Here is a 17,210-nt window from a genome sequence, read left to right as displayed (position 1 = left end):
TTAAATATTTCTACTAAAGTGGAAAATGATGTACAAGGAATAGAAATGTATATGCTTTGGGGGCTTTTCTATGGATAGAGCCCATATATGGCCTTACCTGATGGCTCAGATGGTAAAGAATCTGCTTGCAATGCAGGAGATCAGGGTTCAATCCCTGGGTTAGAAAGATCCCCTGGAGAATGGGATGGCCACACACTCCAGTATTCTTGCCTGGAGAATTCCATGGACAGAGGAGCCTAGTGGGCTCAAAGAACTGGAAATGACTGAGCAACTAACACATGCACACCTACAAAGATGACTCATTTAAAACATTGTGCATGGTGATGAATTTTCTTCATCAGCAGAGTTCCATTCTTTTGCTTTAAATATCTTGTTTGTTTGTTATCCATATTAGGTCTTTGCAAAGTAAACACCAGAATTCACATTTTCATGATGTCAAATCATCCTGAACAGAGACTGGTGAAATTCTCCATACTCCTAAAGCTTGGTCTACCATCTTGCTATCTGGTAATACATAGTTCCTTCATGAGGTCTCAGAACTAATCTTCCTTTCATAATGACCTGAATGACCAAAATGTCAGTCACTCTCTCTATATATGTGTGCTATTTAAGAAGTGCTTCATAAAGGCACTTTATGTGTGTGTGTGTGTGTGTGTGTGTGTATAACAAAATTAAGATGAGACTACACACCTGCTCACAGATTTAATAATAATAGCATTGAAAAACTATTAATAAGCAAAACAGTAATTAGATATTAACAGAGTTCTACAATGAATTAATGATAGTTTGGGAAGAATAAAGCAGATTGTACACACTTTTCACATATCTTCTTTAGAGATACAGTACCTTTTTATGTTTCCTTTGAATTTTTTCCATACTCTGCCTACTTTGATGAATAAAAATGGTCAGAAATATTGTAAATCACTTCTAAGTCTAGCCTTTAAGAAGGTAGTATCTGAAAGTCATGACCTATAGTACAGAAAGTCTGACAAAATCATCTGAATAACAGATTTCACAAGTTCTGAGAAAACATGGACTGGGAAGGGGAGAATTTTGAGTCCATTTTGCTAGTCATTTACATCTTGTGCAGTTACGAAAGACCTTGCAACCTGACCCATCTTTCCATGAGTATTTCATGTATCTTCAGTTAACATGAGAAATTAAACAAGATAATGAATCAATTTCCATCATGTTAAGTCATTTAGGTTTTATGAAGTAAGAAGTAACAGGAAGTGAGTGGGAAAATAAATCAGAGAAAAACAAATTTTAAGTGTGTTGTGCTGTGCTTAGTCACTCAGTCATGTCTGACTCTCTGTGATACAATGAACTGTAGCCCACCAGGCCCCTCTGTCCATGGGATTGTCCAAGCAAGAATACTGGAGTGGGTAGCCATTCCCTTCTTCAGGGGATCTTCCCACCCAGGAATTGAACCAGGGTCTCCTGTGTGGCAGGTAGATTCTTTACCATTTGAGCTACCAGGGAAGCATATACATACATACATACATACCTATACATACATACATACATATATATATATATATATATATATATATATATATATATAAAGATTGAAGAAAATATTTGAAAACCATATATTTATCTGACAGAGAAATAATGCCTTTTGAAGCATAGCTCCATGGTGGACCCAAAGATGTTCATATTGAGAGAAGCAAGTCAGATAGAGAAAGTTAAATACTATAAGATAACACTTACTTGTGAAATCTAGAGTACGGTACAAGCTAACATTTTTACAAAACAGAAACAGTCACAGATGTTTGTGCTCCTTTTTCTGATTGCTCCTTTTATTTGTTTCTTGCTCTTATCTACCTTATTTTCTCTAAAACTAGGAAATTCAGCAAATTAAAATTCATTTAACTAGTCCATTTTTAATTTGGGGGAAATTATACCTAGTGAAAAATTTTGTTGATTTTTAATTGTTATTCCCATTCTTGGTGTGATAATCCCAACTGTTGTTGATTAGCTTTTGTCACTAAGTCAAGTCTGACTCTTTTGTGGCCCCGTGGACTGTAGCCCACCAGGCTACTCTGTCCCTGGGATTTCCCAAGCAAGAATACCTAAGTGGATTGCCTTTTTCTTCTCCAGAGGATCTTCTCCCAGGTATCAAACCTGTGTCTTCTTCATTGGTAGGCAGACTCTTTACTGCTGAGCCACTAGGGAAGCCAAATCACAAAAATATTAACATATCGAATACAGTACTCTATGAGGATATTTTTGAGACAAAGATCAAACCACATAACTAATTGTTAATAATTTCTTACTAAAATTAAAAAAAAAACTGATACATTTGCATTACAAAAGGGTTTTACCAACATTATTTACTTCATTGTCACACATATGGCATATATAGAACTGCTTTAGTCACCTCATTATATTCCTATTCATTTTAATGTTCCCTGAGCTACATCCTTGTCTTCTGGGATGGAAAAACCCCTCGGGTTGTATTTCATTCATCCAGAAACAGGCTTTAGCTTAACAGTGCTGCTATGAAGACCATGTCGACCAACACTTTCCAATCTACTCTTACCCAGCAATTTAAAGCTGAGTTTGGGGAGATAAATTATTATTTTAAGTTGGATAACATAAAATATCTCCCAATGGGATTTGTGTTTCATTAAAGATGGAGATATTAAATAATAAAAAAACATATCTTTAGAAGAAAATGTCTTCCTCATACATAAGCAAGTGGGAAAAATTCTCTAAGATTTTCCTGGTACTCCTGGTAACATTAAGACAGCTCTCTATTGGCAAGTGTGTACCAAGGAAATTACTTTTTTTTTTTTTTCCTGGAAAATTTTAATTTTATTTTATTTTTAAACTTTACATAACTGTATTAGTTTTGCCAAATATCAAAATGAATCTGCCACAGGTATACATGTGTTCCCCATCCTGTACCCTCCTCCCTCCTCCCTCCCCATTCCATCCCTCTGGGTCGTCCCAGTGCACCAGCCCCAAGCATCCAGTATCGTGCATCGAAACTGGACTGGCAACTCGTTTCATACAGGATATTTTATATGTTTCAATGCCATTCTCCCAAATCTTCCCACCCTCTCCCTCTCCCACAGAGTCCATAAGACTGTTCTATACATCAGTGTCTCTTTTGCTGTCTCGTACACAGGGTTATTGTTACCATCTTTCTAAATTCCATATATATGCGTTAGTACACTGTATTGGTGTTTTTCTTTCTGGCTTACTTCACTCTGTATAATAGGCTCCAGTTTCATCCACCTCATTAGAACTGATTCAAATGTATTCTTTTTAATGGCTGAATAATACTCCATTGTGTATATGTACCACACCTTTCTTATCCATTCATCTGCTGATGGACATCTAGGTTGCTTCTATGTCCTGGCTATTATAAACAGTGCTGCGATGAACATTGGGGTACACGTGTCTCTTTCCCTTCTGGTTTCCTCAGTGTGTATGCCCAGTAGTAGATGCAGAGAAAGCCTTTGACAAAATTCAGCATCCATTTATGATCAAAACTCTCCAGAAAGCAGGAATAGAAGGAACATACCTCAACATAATAAAAGCTATATATGACAAACCCACAGCAAACATTATCCTCAATGGTGAAAAATTGAAAGCATTTCCTCTAAAGTCAGGAACAAGACAAGGGTGCCCACTTTCACCATTACTATTCAACATAGTTTTGGAAGTTTTGGCCACAGCAATCAGAACAGAAAAAGAAATCAAAGGAATCCAAATTGGAAAAGAAGAAGTAAAGCTCTCACTGTTTGCAGATGACATGATCCTCTACATAGAAAACCCTAAAGACTCCACCAGAAAATTACTAGAACTAATCAGTGACTATAGTAAAGTTGCAGGATATAAAATCAACACCCAGAAATCCCTTGCATTCCTATACACTAATAATGAGAAAACAGAAAGAGAAATTAAGGAAACAATTCCATTCACCATTGCAACGGAAAGAATAAAATACTTAGGAATATATCTACCTAAAGAAACTAAAGACCTATATATAGAAAACTATAAAACACTGGTGAAAGAAATCAAAGAGGACACTAACAGATGGAGAAATATACCATGTTCATGGATTGGAAGAATCAATATAGTGAAAATGAGTATACTACACAAAGCAATCTATAGATTCAATGCAATCCCTATCAAGCTACCAACAGTATTCTTCACAGAGCTAGAACAAATAATTTCACAATTTGTATGGAAATACAAAAAACCTCGAATAGCCAAAGCGATCTTGAGAAAGAAGAATGGACCTGGAGGAATCAACCTACCTGACTTCAGGCTCTACTACAAAGCCACAGTTATCAAGACAGTATGGTACTGGCACAAAGACAGAAATATAGATCAATGGAACAAAATAGAAAGCCCAGAGATAAATCCATGCACATATGGACACCTTATCTTTGACAAAGGAAGCAAGAATATACAATGGATTAAAGACAATCTCTTTAACAAGTGGTGCTGGGAACTCTGGTCAACGACTTGTAAAAGAATGAAACTAGAACACTTTCTAACACCATACACAAAAATAAACTCAAAATGGATTAAAGATCTAAACATAAGACCAGAAACTATAAAACTCCTAGAGGAGAACATAGGCAAAACACTCTCTGACATACATCACAGCAGGATCTTCTATGACCCACCTCCCAGAATATTGGAAATAAAAGCAAAAATAAACAAATTGGACCTAATTAACCTTAAAAGCTTCTGCACATCAAAGGAAACTATTATCAAGGTGAAAAGACAGCCTTCAGAATGGGAGAAGATAATAGCAAATGAAGCAACTGACAAACAACTAATCTCGAGAATATACAAGCAACTCCTACAGCTCAACCCCAGAAAAATAAATGACCCAATCAAAAAATGGGCCAAAGAACTAAATAGACATTTCTCCAAAGAAGACATACAAATGGCTAACAAACACATGAAAAGGAAATTACTTTTTTTTGGAATATCATTTCTTTTCTTCAAACCTAGAGTACTGTGACACAGAGTTCATTGGATGACACAGTACTAAATACATTATGTCTCACTGCAGCTAAGAGAATTACTGGGAAAGCCAATGTGTGAATAAAGACAGCGTTTTTCTATAAGCAAGGCAGCACTTCTAATAACATAAAGATGAATACTGTACATACTCTGTGGAATTATGCACTACACTAAAATCACATATGTACACTGATCATTCATTTTGTACAACAAGGCTTTAGATTTAAAAATACAAATAAGAAAAAAAATACAAATAAGGTTTCTTACCATTTCTCATTAAATGCACTGTGCTTAAGGAAAAAAAAAAAAGGAAAATCAGAGTTTAATATACATAGAGTTTCACCTAAAAAAAAGTATACTGAAAATACATTTTCAGAAATGAAACTATAAACAGACCAAAGAAAAATTTAATATCTTGGCAATTTTCCCCACATCCATCACAAATTAGTGTTCACTACAAAACATTAGAGCTTCCCCTGTGGCTCAGCTGGTAAAGACTCCGCCTGCAATGTGGGAGACATGGGTTCAAACCCTGGGTTGGGAAAATCCACTGGAGAAGGGAAAAGCTGCTGCTGCTGCTGCTGCTGCTGCTGCTAAGTCACTTCAGTCCTGGAGAATTCCATGGATTGTATAGTTCATGGGGTCACAAAGAGTCAGACACGACTGAGCAACTTTTACAATATGTGACTTCGTTTGTGTATTTTTGAGGTATATACCAGGGAAACAATATTGCCTTTACACTATTATGTCTGGCTTCTTTCATTCAGTATTATGTTTGTGATCTACATTGCAGTCTACTTTTTCAACATGCAAACTTACCATAAAGTTATTTATCTAATCCAGATCAGAAGTGAGCAAACTTGATCCATAATATTTTACCTAAGCTGAGACACACCATTTCTATGTGTATCACAAATGGTTGCTTTAGGGATACAGCAAAAAACTGTTTAGGCGTGGCTAAGAGTTTATGGCCTACAAAGCCTAAAATATAGACTATTAAAACATTAAAGACAAGCTTGTCAAGTCCTATTCTAATGTACTGGGCAAAAATTAATGAGTTATTTTCACTGTTATAGTATTTAAAATACTACTATGGTGAGTATTTCTGTACATGACTTTTAGTGAAGATATTCATCCTTCCCTCTTGGGCATAATTCCAGGCATGGTATTTTTAGTCCTAAGACATTTGTATAGCGAGCTATAGAAGAGTCAGCCATGGAGTTTTACCAAGTGCTGTGGCAATTTTCCATCTACTATCAATGTGTGAAGGCCATGGTGCTTCACAACTCCACCAGTAGTTGATACTTCAATTGCTTATATCTTGCCATTCTGTAGATGATAAAATATGACTTTACTTTTTGTTTCAGTTTTATTTGCCTGAGCACTAGTAAGGTTGAATATCTACTTCCATGAGGAATCTATCAGATTCTGAATTTGAATAACAGGCCATACAATTCTTTGTTTGAAAATGAAGTGCCCAAGTCCAAAAAATTCAGGGAGCCCCAAACAGGATAAACCAAAGGCAAAGCACCCCAAGGCACATATTAATCAAATTAACAAAGATCAAACACAAAGAACAAATATTAAAAGCAGCAAGGGAAAAACAACAAATAACACAGAAGGGGATTCTTCTAAGGATAACAGCTATCTTTCAATAGAAACTCTTCAGGACAGAAGGGAATGGCAAGACATACTTAAAGTGATGAAAGAAAATAAACTGCAGCCCAGATTACTGTACCCAGTAATGATCTCATTCAAATATGAAGGCAAAATCAAAAGCTTTACAGACAAGCAAAAGCTGAGAAAACTCAGCAGCACCAAACCAGCTCTCCAACAAATCCTAAAGGATCTTCTCTAGACAGGAAACACAAAAATGGAGTACAAACTCGAAGTGAAAACAATAAAGTAAAAGGCAATGAGGTAATACTTATCAATAATTATCTTAAATGTAAATGGGTTGAATGCCCCAACCAAAAGACAAAGACTGGCTGAATAGATACAAAAACTAGACCCCTATATATGCTGTCTACAAGACACCCACCTCGAAACAAGGGACACATACAAACTGAAAGTGAAGGGCTGGAAAAAGATATTCTACGCAAATAGAGACCAAAAGAAAGCAGGAGTAGCAATACTCATATCAGATAAAAAGACTTTAAAACAAAGTCTGTGAAAAGAGACAAAGAAGGACACTACATAATGATCAAAGGATCAATCCAAGAAGAAGATATAACAATTATAAATATATATGCACCCAACATAGGAGCACCACAATATGTAAGACAAATGCTAACAAGTATGAACGGGGAAGTTAACAATAATACAATAACAATGGGATACTTTAATACCCCACTCACACCTATGGATAGATCAACTAAATAGAAAATTAACAAGGAAACACAAACTTTAAATGATACAATAGACCAGTTAGAGCTAATTGGTATCTATAGGACATTTTACCCCCAAACAATAAATTTCACCTTTTTCTCAAGTGCACATGGAAGCTTCTCCAGGATAGATCACATCCTGGGCCATAAATCTAGCCTTGGTAAATTCAAAAAAAATTGAAATCATTCCAAGCATCTTTTTTTTAAAAACATAAATTTATTTATTTTAATTGGAGGCTGATTACTTTACAATAGTGTATTGGTTTTGCCATGAATCAACATGAATCTACCACGGGTGTACACATGATCTGATCACATTGCAGTAAGATTAGATGTCAATTACAGGAGAAAAACAATTAAAAATTCCAACATATGGAGGCTGAACAACACACTGCTGAATAACCAACAAATCACAGAATAAATAAATATATGCATAGAAATGAATGAAAATGAAAACACAACAACCCAAAACCTATGGGACACTGTAAAAGCAGTGCTAAAGGGAAGGTTCAGAGCAATACAGGCTCACTTCAAGAAACAAGAAAAAATTAAAATAAATAACCTAACTCTACACCTAAAGCAACTTGAAAAGGAAGAAATGAAGAACCCGAGGGTTAGTAGAAGGAAAGAAATCTTTAAAATTAGGGCGGAAATAAATGCAAAAGACACAAAGGAGACCATAGCAAAAATCAACAAAGCCAAAAGCTGGTTCTTTGAGAAGATACATAAAATTGACAAACCATTAGCCAGACTCATCAAGAAACAAAGGGAGTAAGATCAAATCAACAAAATTAGAAATACAAATGGAGAGATCACAATAGACAACACACAAATACAAAGGATCATAAGAGACTACTATCAGCAATTATATGACAATAAAATGGACAACTTGGAAGAAGTGGACAAATTCTTAGAAAAGTACAACTTTCCAAAACTGAACCAGGAAGAAATGAAAAATCTTAACAGACACATCACAAGCACAAAAATTGAAACTTTTTTTCCAGAATCTTCCAGAAATCTTCCAGAAAACAAAAGCTCAGGACCAGATGGCTTCACATCTGAATTCTACCAAAAATTTAGAGAAGAGCTAACACTTCTACTACTCAAACTCTTCCAGAAAACTACAGAGGAAAGTAAACTTCCAAACTCATTCTATGAGGCTACCATCACCCTAATACCAAAACCTAACAAAGAGGCTACAAAAAAAGCAAACTACAGGCCAATATCACTGATGAACATAGATGCAAAAATCCTTAACAAAATTCTATCAAACAGAATCCAACAACAACATAAAAAAAAAAAAAAAAGAATACATCATGACCAAGTGGGCTTTATCCCAGGGATGCAAGGATTCTTCAATATCTGCAAATCAATCAATGTAATACACCACATTAACATTGAAAAATAAAAGCCATATGATTATCTCAATAGATGCAGAGAAAGACTTTTAAAAAATTCAACATTCATTTATGATAAAAACCCTCCAGAAAGCAGGAATAGAAGGAACATACCTCAACAAAATAAAAGCTATATATGACAAAGCCACAGCAAACATTATCCCCAATGGTGAAAAATTGAAAGCATTTTCCCTAAAGTCGGGAACAAGACAAAGGTGCCCTCTCTCACCATTACTATTCAACATAGTTTTGGAAGTTTTGACCACAGGAATCAGAGCAGAAAAAGAAATAAAAGAAATCCAGATTGGAAAAGAAGAAGTAAAACTTTCACTCTTTTGAGATGACATGATTCAATACATAGAAAACACTAAAGACTCCACCAGAAAATTTCTAAAGCTAATCAATGAATATAGTAAAGTTGCAGGATATAAAATCAACACACAGAAATCCCTTGTATTTCTATACACTAACAATGAGAAAACAGAAAGAGAATTAAGGAAAGAGTTCCATTCACCATTGCAATGAAAATAATAAAACACTTCAGAATATATCTACCTAAAGAAACAAAATACCTATATATATATATAAACCTATAAAACACTAGTGAAAGAAATCAAAGAGGACACAAGTAGATGGAGAAATATACCATGTTTGTGGATCAGAAGAATCAATATAGTGAACATAAATATACTACCCAAAGCAATCTATAGATTCAGTGCAATCCCTATTTAGCTATCAGCACTATTTTTCACAGAACTAGAACAAATAATTCCACACTTTATATGGGAATACAAGTAACCTCAAATGGCCAAAGCAATATTGAGAAAAAAGAATGGAATTGGAGGAATCAACCTGTCTGACTTCAGGATCTGCTACAAACCACAGTTATCAAGACAGCATGCTACTGACACAAAGACAGAAATATAGACCAGTGGAACAAAATGAAAGCCTAGAGATAAATCCACACACTTATGGACACCTTATCTTCAACAAGGGAGGCAAGACTATACAATGGAGAAAAGACAATCTCTTTAACAAGTGGTGCTTGGAAAACTGGTCAACCACTTGTAAAAAAAATGAAACTAGAATACTTGCAAAAACCATACTCAAAAATAAACTCAAAATGGATTAAAGATCTAAATGTAAGACCAGAAACTATTAAACTCCTAGAGGAAATCATGGGCAAAACACTCTTCAATACAAATCACTGCAGGATCCTCTATGACCCACCTCCCAAAATATTGGAAATAAAAGCAAAAATAAACAAATGGGATCTAATTAAAATTAAAAGCTTCTGCACAACAAAGGAAACTAAGCAAGGTGAAAAGACAGCCTTCAGAATGGGAGAAAATAATAACAAATGAAGCAACTGACAAACAACTAATCTCAAAAATATACAAGCAACTCCTGCAGCTCAATTCCAGAAAAATAAACGACCCAATCAAAAAATGGGCCAAAGAACTAAATAGACATTTCTCCAAAGAAGACATACAGATGGCTAACAAACACATGAAAAAATGCTCAACATCACTCATTATCAGAGAAATGCAAATCAAAACCACAATGAGGTACCATTTCATGCCAGTCAGAATGGCTGCTATCCAAAAGTCTACAAGCAATAAATGCTGGAGAGGGCGTGGAGAAAAGGGAACCCTCTTACACTGTTGGTGGGAATGAAAACTAGTACAGCCACTATGAAGAACAGTGTGGAGATTCCTTAAAAAAAAACTGGAAATAGAACTGCCATACTACCCAGCAATCCCACTCAGAATTGAAAGAAACATGTGTACCCCAATGTTCATCGCAGCACTGTTTATAATAGCCAGGACATGGAAGCAACCTAGATGTCCATCAGCAGACGAATGGATAAGAAAGCTGTGGTACATATACACAATGGAGTATTACTCAGCCATTAAAAAGAATACATTTGAATCAGTTCTAATGAGGTGGATGAGACTGGAGCCTATTATACAGAGTGAAATAAGCCAGAAAGAAAAACACCAATACAGTATAATAACACATATATATGGAATTTAGAAAGATGGTGACAATAATCCTACATTTGAGACAGCAGAAGAAACACAGATGCATAGAACAGTCTTTTGGACTCTGGGAGAGGGCGAGGGTGGGATGATTTGAGAGAAAGGCATTGAAACATGTGTATTATCATATGTGAAATTAATCGCCAGTCCAGGTTCGATACAGGGTGCTTGGGGCTGGTGCACTGGGATGACCCAGAGGGATGGGATGGGGAGCGAGGTGGGAAGAGTGGTCAGGATGGGGAACACATGTACACTCGTGGTGGATTCATGTCAATGTATGGCAATACAAATACAATACTGTAAAGTAATTAGCTTCCAAATAAGTAAATAAATTTATATTAAAAATGATAATGAAGTGCTGAAATGACTCTTTTTTTTTTTTTCCATTTTTCAAATCTGTTCCAAAATATGGATGGCTTTACACAGAAGAAGAGTCATTTTTTTTTTCTTTTTCTTTTTTCTTTTTCATAGAGGCAGGTTGTATCCTCTGGAAAGGACCTTATCAAATCAGATCAGCTTAGATCAGTCACTCAGTTGTATCTGACTCTTTGCGACCCCATGAATCGCAGCACGCCAGGCCTCCCTGTCCATCACCAACTCCCAGAGTTCACTCACACTCACGTCCATCGAGTCAGTGATGCCATCCAGCCATCTCATCCTCTGTCGTCCCCTTCTCCTCTTGCCCCCAATCCCTCCCAGCATCAGAGTCTTTTCCAATGAGGCAACTCTTTGCATGAGGTGGCCAAACTACTGGAGTTTCAGCTTTGGCATGATCCCTTCCAAAGAAATCCCAGGGCTGATCTCCTTCAGAATGGACCGGTTGGATCTCCTTGCAGTCCAAGGGACTCTCAACAGTCTTCTCCAACACCACACTTCAAAAGCATCAATTCTTCGGCGCTCAGCCTTCTTCACAGTTCAACTCTCACATCCATACATGACCACAGGAAAAACCATAGCCTTGACTAGACGAACCTTTGCTGGCAAAGTAATGTCTCTGCTTTTGAAAATGCTATCTAGGTTGGTCATAACTTTCCTTCCAAGGAGTAAGCATCTTTTAATTTCATGGCTGCAGTCACCTTCTGCAGTCATTTTTGGAGCCCAGAAAAATAAATTCTGACACTGTTTCCACTGTTTCCCCATCTATTTTCCATGAAGTGATGGGACCAGATGCCATGATCTTCTTTTTCTGAATGTTGAGCTTTAAGCCAACTTTTTCACTCTCCACTTTCACTTTCATCAAAAGGCTTTTGAGTTCCTCTTCACTTTCTGCCATAGGGGTGGTGTCATCTGCATATCTGAGGTTATTGATATTTCTCCCGGCAATCTTGATTCCAGTTTGTGTTTCTTCCAGTCCAGTGTTTCTCATGATGTACTCTGCATAGAAGTTAAATAAACAGGGTGACAATATACAGCCTTAACATACTCTTTTTCCTATTTGGAACCAGTCTGTAGTTCCTTGTCCACTTCTAACTGTTGCTTCCTGACCTGCATACAAATTTCTCAAGAGGCAGATCAGGTGGTCTGGTATTCCCATCTCTTTCAGAATTTTCCACAGTTGATTGTGATCCATACAGTCAAAGGCTTTGGCATAGTCAATAAAGCAGAAATAGATGTTTTTCTGGAACTCTCTTGCTTTTTCCATGATCCAGCAGATGTTGGCAATTTGGTCTCTGGTTCCTCTTCCTTTTCTAAAACCAGCTTGAACATCAGGAAGTTCATGGTTCACATATTGCTGAAGCCTGGCTTGGAGAATTTTGAGCATTACTTTACTAGCATGTGAGATGAGTTCAATTGTGCAGTAGTTTGAGCAATCTTTGGCATTGTTTTTCTTTGGGATTGGAATGAAAACTGACCTTTTCCATTCCTGTGGCCACTGCTGAGTTTTCCAAATTTACTGGCAGTGAGAAATAGATTTAAGGGCCTATATCTGATAGATAGAGTGCCTGATGAACTATGGAATGAGGTTTGTGACATTGTACAGGAGAAAGGGATCAAGACCATCCCCATGGAAAAGAAATGCAAAAAGGCAAAATGGCTGTCTGGGGAGGCATTACAAATAGCTGTGAAAAGAAGAGAAGAGAAAAGCAAAGTAGAAAAGGAAAGATATAAACATCTGAATGCAGAGTTCCAAAGAATAGCAAGAAGAGATAAGAAAGCCTTCTTCAGCGATCAATGCAAAGAAATAGAGGAAAACAACAGAATGGGAAAGGACCTTACATGTAATCTGGCTGAAGTCCCCATTTTACACAGGGGGATCTGAGGGATGCAAAGGAAGCGTGATGAATTCCATTTAGAGTGGCCTCACTACCTGGTCCAAAGAATGTTTCTAATTAGGGAGAGAGATTTCCAGTGAGATTAAAAGTCACTCCCTCTAGCTTAAACAGAAACCCTTTTATGTATTTGTTTATTGAACATTACTACTGCTCTCTTTCTATCAAATATAGTTTTACAGCCTATGACCACTAAGTATCTTTCTGGTCTCTGTGTTGTATAGGTAATCGAGTCTATCATCAAGCCACATTTACCATTAAGAATTTAAATTCAAGGATGAAGAAAGGGACTATAGAATGGAAACTTGACTATAATATTGGCACATTATCCACTGTCACTGATAATACTGCACTTGAAAAAAGATATTTTCCAGCAAGATCGGTGATATGTCAGAGGGATGTAATATAGAGAAAAAGAAAGATAGTGATGAACACTGAAGTAGACTGGCTAGAATACATCAGAGCCTTTTCATATGTTGCTCCCTATTTCTATAAAATGCCATTATAGGAGTCTTTACACACCTGTCCAAACTTATATTTGAGTTATAAATTCCCTAGAAAGTATTCCCATAATTTCATCTTTAACCTCTGTAATTCCAGACATGAAAGCCAGATATTATCTAGATGTTGTTTGCTGCAATTCTATTTTTGGCTATCAACTGATGGGCTCAAATTTCTTTCTTTTTCATATCATTTACATTAGATCCAATAAAACGGACCAAAATGCAAACCATATCAGTCTTTAGATACTGTAACAAATATCTGTCATATGAATGGTGATGGATTAATTAGATAATATGTTACATCACAATCCACTGATGCCCTATTTGTCTTAGACTTTAACTTTCAGACAGTGCTTTGATCAAGCTGCTTTTTATAAGCAACAGTTCCTAAAGTATTTGATAAAATGATAAAATATGCTAGGATTAGAAGCCAATAAATCTTTATCTAAAATAAGAATTAGTTGCAGTATTTTTCCACCATGAGAATTTTTCCTAATATGCCATGCATATGTGTGAGCTCAGTCATGTTTGACTCTGCAATGTTATAGACTGTCGCCTGCCAGACTCCTCTTTTCATAGGACTCTCCGAGCAAGAATACTGGAGTGGGTTGTAATTTCCTCCTCCAGGGGGAATTCCTGACCAGGGATCAAACCCATGTCTCCTTCATCCCCTGCATTGGCAGGCAGATTCTTTACAACTGAGACATCTGGGAAGCCCAATATGCCATAAAGTGTCACAAACGACATTTTGAATAACAGAATAAATTGTTTGACTTTACTTTCATTCTGAAATACATTCACATAAGGATATTTTAGAATGGCAACTAGAAAATTTAAGATAATCGTTGGTTTTTAGGTTTTAAAATTTCAATGGATAATTAACAGTCTTTCCATAGCTTATTGTCCTTCAAATATATGGCCATATCCTTTATAATAGTTTTAGACATTTTGCCTTTATATTTACAGCCCTCAATTTTTATTTCATGATGATTTTAAGACTTATTATGAATTATTTGAATGTTTCATTCCTTAATGTTTAATATTAACACTAGCAACTTTTGGTACACAATCTACAAGATGTACTACAACATATAAAGGAAATAAACGCTGAAAATGATCAGTAAAAGCACAATAAGTCTTAGGGAAATTGAAATAACATTTGAATGAAAAACTGAAACAAAAATTACCATAATTAGAAAAGTCAAACGTTTTTTAAAAAACAGTGCAACATTTAAATTCTAGACACACACTAAGCAGACTTGTGAGGGGAATTGTAATATATTTTAGGATTGAGGTTTAATCCAAATACTTCTTTATTTAGGAATCTGAGAAATTTATGTTTCTCACGTGTTATGTCTTATACTTTTTAATTAAACAAGTACTATATATATATATATGTGTGTGTGGATGTGTACACATACATATGATATAAATATTTAAAAATGCAATTTAGTTTTCAATTTTACTAGGGCCTGTTTCATATCTTCATTCCTTAGGCTGTAAATCAGAGGGTTTAACATGGGAATCACAATGGTGTAAAACAGTGAGGTCATTTTGTCTTGATCTAGAGAGTAGAAAGAACTTGGCCTGAAATATATGAAGAGCAGAGTTCCCTGGAAAATTACCACAGTAGTTAGGTGGAAGGTGAAGGTGGAAAAAACTTTGAGCCTCCCCTCAGCAGAGTGGATCTTCAAGACTGAAAGGATAATATAACAATAAAAGACGAGAACTCCTGCAATGGTACTCAGTTCAATGAAGCCAAAAACGGTTAATATCACTAACTCATTGACCTGTGTATCTGAACAAGATAGCAATAGGAGAGGAGGAACATCACAAAAAAGGTGGTTAATCTTATTTGACCCACAGAAACGTAAGCAGAATGTTAATGTTGTGTGTATCAGAGCATCTGCCATTCCCACCATGTAAACCCCTGCGATGAGCAGGAAGCACACCTCACAGCAAGGGGCTGCTGACGGCTTTGTACCACTCATAGGCCATCACTGCCAGAAGGAGACACTCAGAATCTGCAAAGATACAGAAGACCAAGAATTGCAGAACACAACCATAGAAGGGGATAGTTTTGTTCTTAGCAAATATGCCCACCAGCATCTTCGGCCCAATTGCTGTGGAATTGCAGACATCACAGAAGGAGAGGTGGCTGAGGAAAAAGTACATGGGTGTGTGCAGCTGGGGATCCATCCTAATCAGGATTATCATTCCAAGATTTGCCAGAAGACTGATGAGATAAACAAGGAGAAACAATTGTAAATAGGATAACTTTGATCTCAGTGTGGTCAGTAATTCCCAAGAAAATGAATTCAGTCAAGGAGGAGCAATTCCCTCTATCCATTCTTCTTTATTCTTGCATAAACTTTTGAGAATATGATCAAGACAATTACACTTGCATGTGGTAACACTTTGTACATCTGTAAAATAAGGCAGAACATTGTTTTCTGTAATAATCTTTTTATAGTCAGGAAATTTTCTAGCCATGCACCCCTCTTTAGAGAGGCATAGCTGTCTATTCTGCAGTAATTAAAATTATCTGAAAAAGATCTTTGAGAAAATTTGATGTAAATCTAGATGCCATTTATGAAGTACGTTACTTTCTACAAGCTCTTCACTGAGCCTTACTTTTTTTTTTTTTTAATGTCAGGGCATAGATCTGAATGAATTTACATTTCTTTACCAGTTCAAAACCATATGGAAGAGACACTAGTGTTGGAGAGAGCATACTCTAAGACCTAAGGCTAAGCATTTCCTATGCTTGAATATATTCAGTTGGGTACAGAAAGTGATTACAATTCATGTTTCTCAAAAAACATGATTAGTTGAAGAATCTTCATCTTAGTTCCAGAAGTAGCTAGTACATCACTAACTAGTATTAATAAAAAGTAATTTTGTTACCTGTTTTAGTTTATCTTGTATTTAATGTTTGATGAGATATGAAGTAAGGAATTTATAACTTCTTCTATTCTAGAAATTATTATTTCTCTTTCACATTCCTCATTGTCTCTTTATAGACTGGTTGTTGTCAAAGATAACTCTCTTGACCAGTGAAAGAAAAAAGCTAAAAGACAGTGAAGACAACAGAATGTACCATATACATTTGAATTAATTCATATTTTAAAAGTTTTTTTTTAAATTATAAAACAGAAATGAGATGAAGGACAGTACATGCTTTTTTAAATTTAAATTTATTTATTTTAATTGGAGGCTAATTACTTTACAATATTGTATCGGTTTTGCCATACATCAACATGAATCCAGCACAGGTGTACACGTGTTCCCCATCCTGAAACCCCCTCCCACCTCCCTCCCCGTACCATCACTCTGGGTCATCCCAGTGCACCAGCCCCAAGCATCCTGTATCCTGCATCGAACCTGGACTGGCAATTCGTTTCATATATGATATTATACATGTCTCAATGCCATTCTCTCAAATCATCCCACCCTCTCCCTCTCCCACAGAGTCCAAAAGACTGTTCTATACATCTGTGTCTCTTTTGCTGTCTCGTATACAGGGTTATTGTTACCATCTTTCTAAATTCCATATATATGTGTTATTATACTGTATTGGTGTTTTTCTTTCTGGCTTACTTGACTCTGTATAATA

General features: G+C 36.1%; 1 pseudogene; it reads right to left on the bottom strand.

Moving 5' to 3' along the window:
• Positions 1–15,030: 15,030 nt before the first annotated feature.
• Positions 15,031–15,962, bottom strand: LOC129644694 (olfactory receptor 5W2-like; annotated as a pseudogene).
• Positions 15,963–17,210: the final 1,248 nt, after the last annotated feature.

This window comes from Bubalus kerabau, chromosome 2, assembly GCF_029407905.1.
Source record: "Bubalus kerabau isolate K-KA32 ecotype Philippines breed swamp buffalo chromosome 2, PCC_UOA_SB_1v2, whole genome shotgun sequence".
Taxonomy (NCBI): Eukaryota; Metazoa; Chordata; class Mammalia; order Artiodactyla; family Bovidae; genus Bubalus; species Bubalus kerabau.
Note: the sequence above shows the minus strand (reverse complement) of the source record. Positions and strands in the feature narration are given on the sequence as shown.